Here is an 11,150-nt window from a genome sequence, read left to right as displayed (position 1 = left end):
TGGAGACCCCGCTATATAACCTCACTCTCCCCCCTCACTCGCCCAAATTCTCTCTCTGACCTCCCTCAAAACCCAACCCCTAACCCTAACCCTAGTTCTTCGAGAAAAATGAGAGAGATCCTTCACATCCAAGGCGGCCAATGCGGCAACCAGATCGGTGCCAAGTTCTGGGAGGTCGTGTGCGCGGAGCACGGCATCGATTCCACCGGCCGATACACCGGCGACTCAGATCTGCAGCTTGAGCGGATCAACGTCTACTACAACGAGGCGAGCTGCGGCCGCTTCGTTCCTCGCGCTGTTCTAATGGATCTGGAGCCGGGGACGATGGACTCGATCAGATCTGGGCCCTACGGTCAGATCTTTAGGCCCGATAACTTCGTGTTTGGGCAGAGCGGAGCGGGGAATAACTGGGCCAAGGGGCACTACACCGAGGGGGCGGAGTTAATTGATTCGGTTCTTGATGTTGTGAGGAATAACTGGGCCAAGGGGCACTACACCGAGGGGGCGGAGTTAATTGATTCGGTTCTTGATGTTGTGAGGAAGGAGGCCGAGAATTGTGACTGTTTGCAAGGTATAATACTCTCTCTCACTAGATCTGTTGAGTTTTTGCTGTTTGATGCTTAGATCTGCAAGTGTTCTTGTAGTGAATCATTAAATGATTGATGTTATACTGCGGCTTTTTCTGTATATGAGCAGATACATGAGATCTGCTGTTCTAGTTATTTTTTGAGTAGCTATTCACTAAAATTTTGACGTGTGCTAACCTTAATATGTCGCTTTTAGTGTGTTATGTTTTTATCTAGATCTGCTGGATTTTAGTACATATTATTTCAGGAAGGAAACCTAGGAGTTGTAGGGTGAAGACTACACCTAATACCTAAAAACTGGATCTACAGTTTTTTGGTGCGTAGTGCTTAGATCTGGAGGTGTTTGAGTAGCTAATCTTAAATGAGTTGTTTTTTAATAGATTTTTGAGTACTCTCTCTTAATATGTTTGATCATGTTGTTGCATATTTTAAGTTCATTGGATTTTAGTTTGACCTGTCGTTTTTTAGCAAACAGTTCATTACATTATCACTACACGTTTCAGGAAAGCGGCAGGGTGTTGATGTAGACCTACAGATTTTGTTTTGGTTCATTCTTATCTAATGTTTTACTAGTTTATAAGGTTTTGATACGTTCGTATTAGCTGTAGCGATTTTGGAATAGTTTGTCTCAAGATGTTGATGATGTTGATGCGTTGTTCACTGACATACCTAGCTTTTGATCTAATTTTATGATGTTGTTAAGGGTCTACGTATGCAGTTTTGTACTTTAAATAAATTTGTGTATGATATTATAAATGATATTGTGTTTTATGATTTTGAACTTACATACCTAAGAGATCTGTAGCTTTGCATCTGTGGTATACAAATCTGCTCTTTTTTTATTGGAGTCCTTCAGCTCCTTCATGTTTAATATTGTACCTCTTTTAGTTCAGCTTTTGTATGTAAATTTCAACGATTTTAGTGGAGTTTTATTTAGTTTAAAGTGTGGAAAGCTGTTCGATGCCAACGAGCAGAAACATGTTTACTTTTATTCTGCTTATACTAATTAAAACTTCATTCTTAAAAAAAAATTCAGGGTTCCAAGTTTGCCACTCCCTTGGAGGAGGAACAGGTTCGGGGATGGGAACCCTGCTGATCTCCAAGATCAGAGAAGAGTACCCCGACAGAATGATGCTCACCTTCTCCGTCTTCCCCTCTCCCAAGGTCTCAGATACGGTTGTTGAGCCTTACAATGCAACGTTATCAGTTCACCAACTTGTTGAGAATGCTGACGAGTGTATGGTCCTCGACAATGAAGCTCTTTATGACATTTGCTTCAGAACTCTCAAGCTCACCACACCCAGCTGTAAGCAACAAAACCCCCCTTCCGGGTTTGGAATAGTTATTAGGGCTACTGTATTCTCTACTCGAACCCCCTGACTTAAACTTCCCTTGGGACTCAATCTTAACACATAAATTGCACAAAGTATCAAAATCCGAATATAGGTATAACTCGACAGAATTGGCAATATTACGATTCAGACCACGAAGAAAACGAGACATTTTTTGTTCCTCATTTTCCTCCAGACCTCCCGTGGGTCCCAGCAATACCGTGCCCTCACAGTCCCCGAGCTCACCCAGCAAATGTGGGATGCGAAGAACATGATGTGTGCTGCTGACCCAAGGCACGGGAGGTACCTTACTGCATCTGCCATGTTCAGAGGAAAGATGAGCACCAAAGAAGTAGATGAACAGATGATCAATGTGCAGAACAAGAACTCTTCATACTTTGTTGCCTTTCCAGCGCGAGTTCGCTTTGCTTTCAACCCCTCGTACCAAAGTGATGCTCCCTTGCTTAATCTCATAATAGCATATTTGCATCTCTTCTCGTCGCTGAGATCTTTAAAATCGAACAAACGATCGATTTTCTTTTCCCAATCCAAATAATCCTCCGGGTTGGTACCCCCAATGAATTCGGGAAGTTCCGAAACCTTGAATTCATCCGGCTTCGATCGAGGACCAGAACGACTGCCCGTAGGTGTTTTCGCCAAAAGTTGGTTTTGTTGTCGAATTCATTATATCTTCGGTCGATTACAATAAATTCAGTCTACTGTTTGTGATATTCCCCCCACCGGCTTGAAGATGGCTTCTACCTTCATTGGGAACTCGACTTCAATTCAGGAAATGTTCAGGAGAGTCAGTGAGCAGTTCACTGCTATGTTTAGGAGGAAGGCTTTCTTGCATTGGTACACAGGGGAAGGGATGGATGAGATGGAGTTCACTGAGGCCGAGAGCAACATGAATGATTTGGTTTCCGAGTACCAGCAGTACCAGGATGCTACTGCTGATGAAGAAGAGTATGAAGATGAAGAGGGTGAAGAAGAGATGTATGAGCAGTAACTCAACCAAAACAGTGACTGCAACTTCCAGTTGCCGGTTTATGCTGTAACTGAATGGCATGACTTTAGGTATAACTTCGTTTCAATTAAGTATTGTTGTATGATTGGTAATGGTCTAGTACTGGTAGCTTTTAGTTTCTTGTGGTTATGTTTTTGAGCTAGAATGTTGGCTGGGTGTGGGAAATATGCGTTGAAATTGGCACAAGTATTTGGATTTGTTCTGGATTGGGAATCAGAAATGGTTTCTGCTTTTCGTCATTTTGAGAAATGGTTCCTTATGTTGGAATGTTATCACTTTCTGAATCTGTTTTTTATTTCAGGGAATTCTCATTTCTGATTATATTTTTATTGGAATAAATTTTTACTGTAGACCCATTTCCATATTTAATTCCTAAAACTGACCCACTTTAGGGGTGAGCACGGTTCGGTTCGGGTCGGTTTTCACCAAAATTTGAACAACCGAACCGAACCATCTACAATTTAAAACCGAACCGAACCATTACAAATCGGTTCGGTGCGGTTCGGTTCGGTTTGTTCGGTTCTAACTTCATCAAGTATAACTTCACTTCAATTTATCTTTTATATATTATTATTACCCTATGCTAGTATGTATTTGTTTTTTAACTTCACTTCAATTTATTATTCTTGCTCATGTATGTATACTATTTTAAGTGAAGTAACTTGTCCTTTTGGATTAAATATTAGAATCTGACGTTGTAATTTTTTAGTAACGGACTTGCTTTGTCTTTGTGTAGCAAGCTTTGACTTTGGTCTTTGTGGAGGCAAAAAAGGAGCTGACTCATTAGAACATTAGTTATGTATGAAACAATTCCCTGCAACTGCTATTCATGGTGATCGAAGACAGCAATAAACCCACAAATCAAAGGCACAAATATATTCGGTTGGTTCGGTTCGGGTCGGTTTGAAAAATTGTCAACCCGACCCGAACCGCCTTACTCATAAAACCGCTTTTTTCGGATCGGTTCGGGTCGGTTCGGTCGGTTTTTTCGGTTTGAACGGAACCGTGCTCACCCCTAACCCACTTTAAAGTTATTTATGAGAATCCACTCACTTTGAGTTAATTATGGTACTAATTAGTAGGGGTTGCCAACCCCGACTAATTAGTAGCTTAATTAGCAGCCGCAAACCTTCCTTGCTCCATATCCCCGCTTGTGATTAGGCTACTAATTAGTCGGGGTTACCTAATTAATACCGTAATTAATTCAAAGTGGGTCGATTCTCATAAATAAATTTAAAGTGGGTCGGTTTTAGAGATTAAATCTGGGATTAGGTCTATAGTGAAAATTTCTTCTATTTTTATTTCTAGAAGCTATCATTGCTAGAAGTGATATTGACTTTTTGTTCTCAGCTTTTAATTATTGTTTTCGAATGGCAAAGTGTTTTGTTAAGTCTTTATATTCTGATATTTTTTGTTTCGGTGGATATGATATTATCTGCTGATTTCTATTTGGGTTCTCATAAGGTGCTGGTGTTTATGTGCAGAAACAAGTTACTTCGTGTCTGAAGCTTGCTAATTTTTCTGTTGCGTCTAGTCTTAATGTTTTGCTGCTGTTTAAATATATACAGGAATCAGAGTAGTAGTCAGGTTTAACCTGGATTTTTTCTGCTTATTACAATCTTATACTTTTACTTAAATAACAACTTGAATAGTAATTTTGCAGTTGTGCAGAGATTAGCAAGCCTGGATGCAAATTTGTGTTTTGCGGCTTTTCCCCTTTGTTATAACTGCAATGTATTTCCCAGAAAATGCGGTACTCTTAACAATTTGTTAAACCGATATCAGCTGATAAAAAAGATGCGAAGTAATTATTAACAAGGTTTTTTTTGCAGTGGACACACATCTTCAATATTACTGATGGATACCTATTTTTGCAGTAGACAACAAGATGTTGAGACACTCTTGCGGAGCTCTAAACTTACGACCTAAAAAGCCTGTTACAGTGACAAATTGATGTTCAGAAAACTTCCACCTAATGTCGTATCCCCATGACTAGGGTTGTCCATCCGGCCCAGTCCGGAAAACCGGGTCCATGCCGAGCAAAACCGGAGCTCGGGCCCGGTTGCCCCGGGCCGGGTCCGGACCTGAGCGAGTCTTTTTTAATCTCTTTAAAATTTCAATTATACATAAAAAAATTATACAAAATTTTAATAAAAACAATAATATTATTAATCACTTGAAATTACATAAATTACAAATACAAAAAATTACAAAAAATGAAAGATGAAAAAAATAACTTCTTTATTAATAATTAATAAATCCTTTACAAGTATAAATTTATTTCGAAATTTGTCGCATCACAATAGATGAATACATCCCAACTAAGTTGACACCTACTCACCTATATCACTATCATTTGCAATTGCTTCTAAAATAATTCATTATAAATTTTCAGCTAAGAAATAAAAATTATAATTTGATGAATATTGTTTAATCTTTATATTTATCTGCTAGTCCTAACTCTTCAAATTTATCTTCAATTCCAACCAACCGATCGATGCCTTGCGTTCTCTTCTCGTACCTCCACTAATCTTGTAAGCACATCATCGCCTGTACAGTATATGGATCTAATGATGTCCTGTGGTCGTCGATCAAATGTCTTACTGCGCTGAAAGCGGATTTCGAAGCTATCGACGAAACCTGCACTATTAATAAGTCACGAACCATGACAGAAAGTATAGGATATTAAACTGATCCATATACTCTCCACCATTATAAAATATCTAAATTATTATTTTGACATTTAACTAAAGAAGCAGATAAATATTCATCTATTTCAGAAATCTCCAATGATGATCCAAGTCTAGATCCACCAGTTAGCTCAGTTACCATTGCATATTTATCAAAACTTATACTTTTACCACGACTTGAGCTCGAAAAAGCCAAAGCTGTAGACTGCTGTGCAGCTACACTATGTTTAGCTACATACTCATCATATATAAGGTTTGAAAATAATTTCTAATAGCATTATGATGATAAATAGCAGTAAGGATGGATCCATCATCTAAGTCTATAACTTGATTACCATACAGTAAATTTAACAAACTTTGAAAGCCAATATCCTTCAAACACGGATCAATAAGAACCCCTAAACCAAAACTTTGTAGGAATAAGCTTAAAATACTTATTAAATTTGCTTTCCATTTGAAAAATTATATCTCCAAAAGTTTCATCCATATGATATTTACCAAATTTTTTTGAATATTTAAAATTTGTAAAGTAGCTAAAGTAATTGTTGAATAATAACAGCCAGATAATAACATTGTAGCATCATAAAAAACTTGTAACATTTTTTTGAATTACTTATAATTGTCCATTCATTTTCAGTTATTTCATAGGTTCTACGAGAGCTAGAACTAGAATAATAATAAGCAATAAAATCATTTATAATTTCTTTTTATTCTATTGCTACACTTAATATTGTATAGGTGGAATTTCACTCATGATCAACATCTTTTGGAATTAGTTTGGGCTTTATATTTTTTTTTTACATAATTGTTTTCATCTTTTAATTCTTTGTTCAGAAGCATTATGCATATAAGTTACAGTCCTAACATTTTCTATCATGAGTTTAATTTCAGTAAATATACTTTGAACAATTTAATTTAAAATATGACAGATACATCTAATATGAAAAAGATCACCATGCCATGTCAATGACAGAGATGTTTTGATAAAATCAACAGCTACATTATTATTACTTGCATTATCTAGTAAAAGAGAAAATATTCTTTCTGAAAATTCTAGTTTCATAAGTTCTTTAATTATTAAATTTGCAACAATAATACGAGTATGTGACTCTTCAATTGCAATAAAGGAAACAACTTTTTAAATATTTGTCAATTTTCATCAATCTAGTGTGTTGTGATATATAAATAACATGTTTGTGCTTTAGATGTCCAAATATCAGAAGTTAAAAAAAATTTACAGTTTAAACTTTAAAAACAAAAAAATATTTTTACTTGTTCATCCTGATAATGTTTTAAAATATCACGCTGACAAGTTTGACGAAATTTTTTTTTAAACGCGGGGTAAAAACCATTTCTAAATACATATTCAAATTCATCATTTTCTACTAACATAAAAGGAAGATTATTAAGAGTGATAATCCTGGTGACGCATTTCCTAGCACGGGCTGCGTCATAATTCCAACTATCAAGACTATCAGAAGATGAGGATTGAGAGATCATAGATTATCGGATATCACATTGAGACGTATGTCCTTTGTTGTGTTTATCTAAGTGGCGTTTGAGGTGGTTGGTGCCGCTCTTATGATGAGCTTGGAAAATCTTGCCGCACAACACACACTTAGCCTTTTGGGTGAGTATCCTACCGTGTTCATCATTGGTGACGTCTATCTTCTCGAAAAAACCCACACATCGGATTTCGGCCTTTTAGGAGCTCTTAGTGTAGAATCGTCACCACCGGATCTGAGATTAACATCGCTAGGATCGATAGGAGTAGCTGTAGTAGAAGGGCTCATTTCAAGATAGGGAGTTAGCTTTTGCTCTTCATAATCAGACCCGGAAGACATTTGATTGAAGAATTAGAGGGCTAAAGCAATTATTAGAGAGTATAAGAGCGTATTAGAGAGAAATAGATGAGTTTTGGTATGAAGAAAACAAATGAAAACCCCTATTTATTTATAGAGGCATCCCTCTAGACAAATGATCAAAATACCCTCATTTTTTACCGTTTTTAACCGTTTTGGAGGCAAAATGGTCAAAACGGCTAAAATAGCCATTATGACGCCTGACCCAGCCCGACCCGACCAAAACTGTCACATTTGTGACCGTTAAGGTCGGCCCGGCCACAACGGTAACATTTGTGACCGTTTTGGCAAAAAACGATCACAAATGTGACCGTAGCACTGTCCGACCCGACTTTTACTCACAACGGTCACCTAAGGTGACCGTTGCGGTCGGCCCGGATATTTTTCCTGGACAATGTTTTTGTTCGGGACGGGCGCTAACGAGGCGGTCCGTACCCGGGCCCGAAACCCGATCTGGCTCGAGTTTCCGGGCCAAACCCGGGCCGACGGGCTAAATGGACAGGCCTACCCATGACGTACAGTGAGATGATGTTTTTGGAAGGCTAATACAAATCTTGTGACAACTCCCCCATGTTTGATATTCTATTAGGGGCTTTTCCCCCTAAAAACTACCTTAAAAACAGTTTCATTTTATAAAAATAATCTTTAATATTTAATTTATATGTAAACCATCTTTAAAGTGGGTTTCTGTTTCAATCAACCACCTCTCGGTTAAAATTTGCATTTATAACCCAACATAGCATTTGAAACTCACATTCAAGACACGTGATTCACTTCGTTAATGTTTAAATCTGGTTAGAATATAAGTCACGTATCTCTAACATGCATTTTTAAAGTTATATGTTGGTTTTTTAGTGAGGATTTGTCTAAGAGGTTGTTGATTGGAATAAAAACCTACTTTCAATGTGATTTTTGTATAAATTTAAAATGAAAGACGGTTTCTATAAAATGACCCTATTTTAGACGTGATTTCTAAGGAAAAAACACCTTTATTAGAAATTCTTCTAAAAGTGACAACCTAAAGGGGTTATTTTGATAAAATCTCAAAGCTAAAAGAGGGATTTTCGATATTTTCAAAGTTGGGGGGGGGGGGGGGGGTGGTTATCTTCTAACAATTTTTTATTGAGAAATATATTTCATTACTCAATAAAAGCGAAAGCTACATCATTTGAGATGAAAAGGAACTAGGAACACTGGAGCAACTGTTGTGCCTCGAGAATCCAAACCAATCGCCAAGAAAAGATAAACCAACACACCAAAACAATAGCACAAACAATCAAACACTAGTTTTACGTGGTTCGGCGAGATGCCTACGTCCACGGGGCAAGGAGGGGGGAGTTTTCACTATTAGAAATCAAGAGGAACAAACTAGGGTTACAATCACTCATCAAAAACCCACAACAACTCACTCTTGATTTCTCCAAATGCTCCTAGAATAGAAGCCTAAAGAAAACCCTCTCAAATAACTCAAAACTCCTGCCTTTAAACCCTAGAAAACACCCATTGGGTATTTATACCAAAGCCAAACGAAACGGGTCTGAAAACAGAACCCAGACCCGAACCAGAGTCGCGGTCGACCGCAGCGCCATGTGCGGTCGACCGCGAAAAGTCCAGAGGCTCACCCAACTCTCTGGACCAAACGGGGTCGACCGCTGCTCCATGTCCGGTCGACCGCCTAATATCCAGAGCTAAAAATCCATCTGCGTGCACATTTCGGTCGACCGCAGCTCCACTGCCGGTCGACCGCCAGACGCCCAAAAGCACTCCTTCGACTTTTTCAGCGGTCAACTCCATACACTCGCCGAATCTACAATTCTCCACCTCGAATCTACAATTCTCCACCTCGGCGAACGTTTTCCCAAAACTGAGCCGACACCGATCAAACCAATGCCTCAACTGTTGCATCCAGTACGCCATGGCAACGGACTCATGACAACGGACCCTATCCACAACACGTCAAGACCCTAACGGGAGTGCGAACACTCAACCCCAAACCAACTGTGTCTACTCACCAAACAACTGAGCCTACACCGACCACTCAACCCCAAACCAACTGTGTCTACTCACCAAACAACTGAGCCTACACCGACTATACCAAATGCCTTACTTGCTGAGACCCAAATAGGAGTACAAACACTCACCCCAAATGTCGATGTCGCTCACCAAATCGGCTGCATCAGAAAACTGACTGCCTTATCCTCTCCAAGGAATCAAGCCTTCACGTAGTTCACCCAATGGCCTCCAAAGGCCCTCAATCCAACCTGCGGCTGATAGCATCATCAACGACCCCAAACTGAAGCGATCCGAACACCTCCACCTGAGGTGAAACAATGGCCGTATCCAAAAAATATCCACCAGCTGCATCCAAGTCAACCACCTTATCATCTGCCCCCATAAATAAATGACTCCCACGCTGTGCCACCTCAGCTGGAATCCCAACCAATGCAGAATGACCTGGAGTATGTGGGGAAATTCCCACCCAATGTGGAGTAGCATCAACCTCCACCTGCTACGATATCCCTCTGACCTGATCAATACTCTCCACCTGCCGAGAGTCCAACGTGACAAACCTGCTCAGACCAAACTCAGAAGCTCTCCACTGATAGCCGAACGAGCCTCTGAATCCCAAATACGCAATCGGATCCAATCTCACATCAACGATGTGACCAAGTGCTGGGTAGCCCAATATCCGACGCCAACCAAAATCTAAAACAGCTTCACCAGATCTAACAACTCTATACGCAGCAGTCGGTAACCTCATAAGATGACCCAAATCTGTCGAAGCCTGAATACCAGATCCACTGCTCGACAACCAATGCCGATCCTCCTCCAGAAAAGAACGGCTCACTAAATCTGCCATCTCATCACGTCGCCCAACTGTCTCCTCTCCTCTAAAGTGTTTCCAACTGCCATGAGCTCGGCACCAATGCAAGAAAGGACTCCTACTAGAACAAGTACGACTGGTAACCCTTTTGCACATACACCTCCTCCAACTGTTGCGGACTACTAGGGCTTCATACCAAAGGGACTTGGTTGCAACCCATATATGCCTAGTACAATCCCCAACATAAGAAACAAAATACCGATTACCTCCCACTGATGCCTCCATGGAAGGCCCCCCAATGCCTGACTGAACACCTCCAATAAGACCCCTCGATCGATGGATAGAAGTGCTGAACTCCACCTCGGTCTTCTCGCTCATCCCACTGTGCTCACAGGACTTCAATCTGCAGGTCATAGCACTCCTCAACAATCTGTGCACGGCATAACCAATAATATATCCCAGCACCAAACAATACCACAGTCTAGCCATAGAAGTAGTCAGCGCCCTATCAACTACCGTGCTCCCAAGTAGATAATACAAGTTACTCCGCCTGACTCCCTTCATCACAATTATGGACCCCGATGTGACCTTCAAGCGAGAATCCGCCAAGATCACCCTATAGCCTGATGCCTCCAATACCCCAAGTGAAATGATGTTCTTCCTCAGTTGAGGAACGAACCTCACATCAGCCAACTCCCGGATCATCCCGTCACTCATCCGAATCCGAACGGTACCAATACCACCAATAGGGCATCTGTAATCATTACCCATGAGAACAGCATCCCCTCTTTCCAACTCCTGAAAGCTGGAGAACCAATCCCTTCCAGGG

General features: G+C 40.1%; 1 pseudogene; it reads left to right on the top strand.

Annotated features, from left to right (window-relative positions):
- Positions 37 to 3,220, top strand: LOC109840836 (annotated as a pseudogene).

Source organism: Asparagus officinalis, chromosome 5, assembly GCF_001876935.1.
Source record: "Asparagus officinalis chromosome 5, Aspof.V1, whole genome shotgun sequence".
NCBI classification, from domain to species: Eukaryota; Viridiplantae; Streptophyta; class Magnoliopsida; order Asparagales; family Asparagaceae; genus Asparagus; species Asparagus officinalis.
This window is presented reverse-complemented; position numbering and strand designations above follow the sequence as displayed.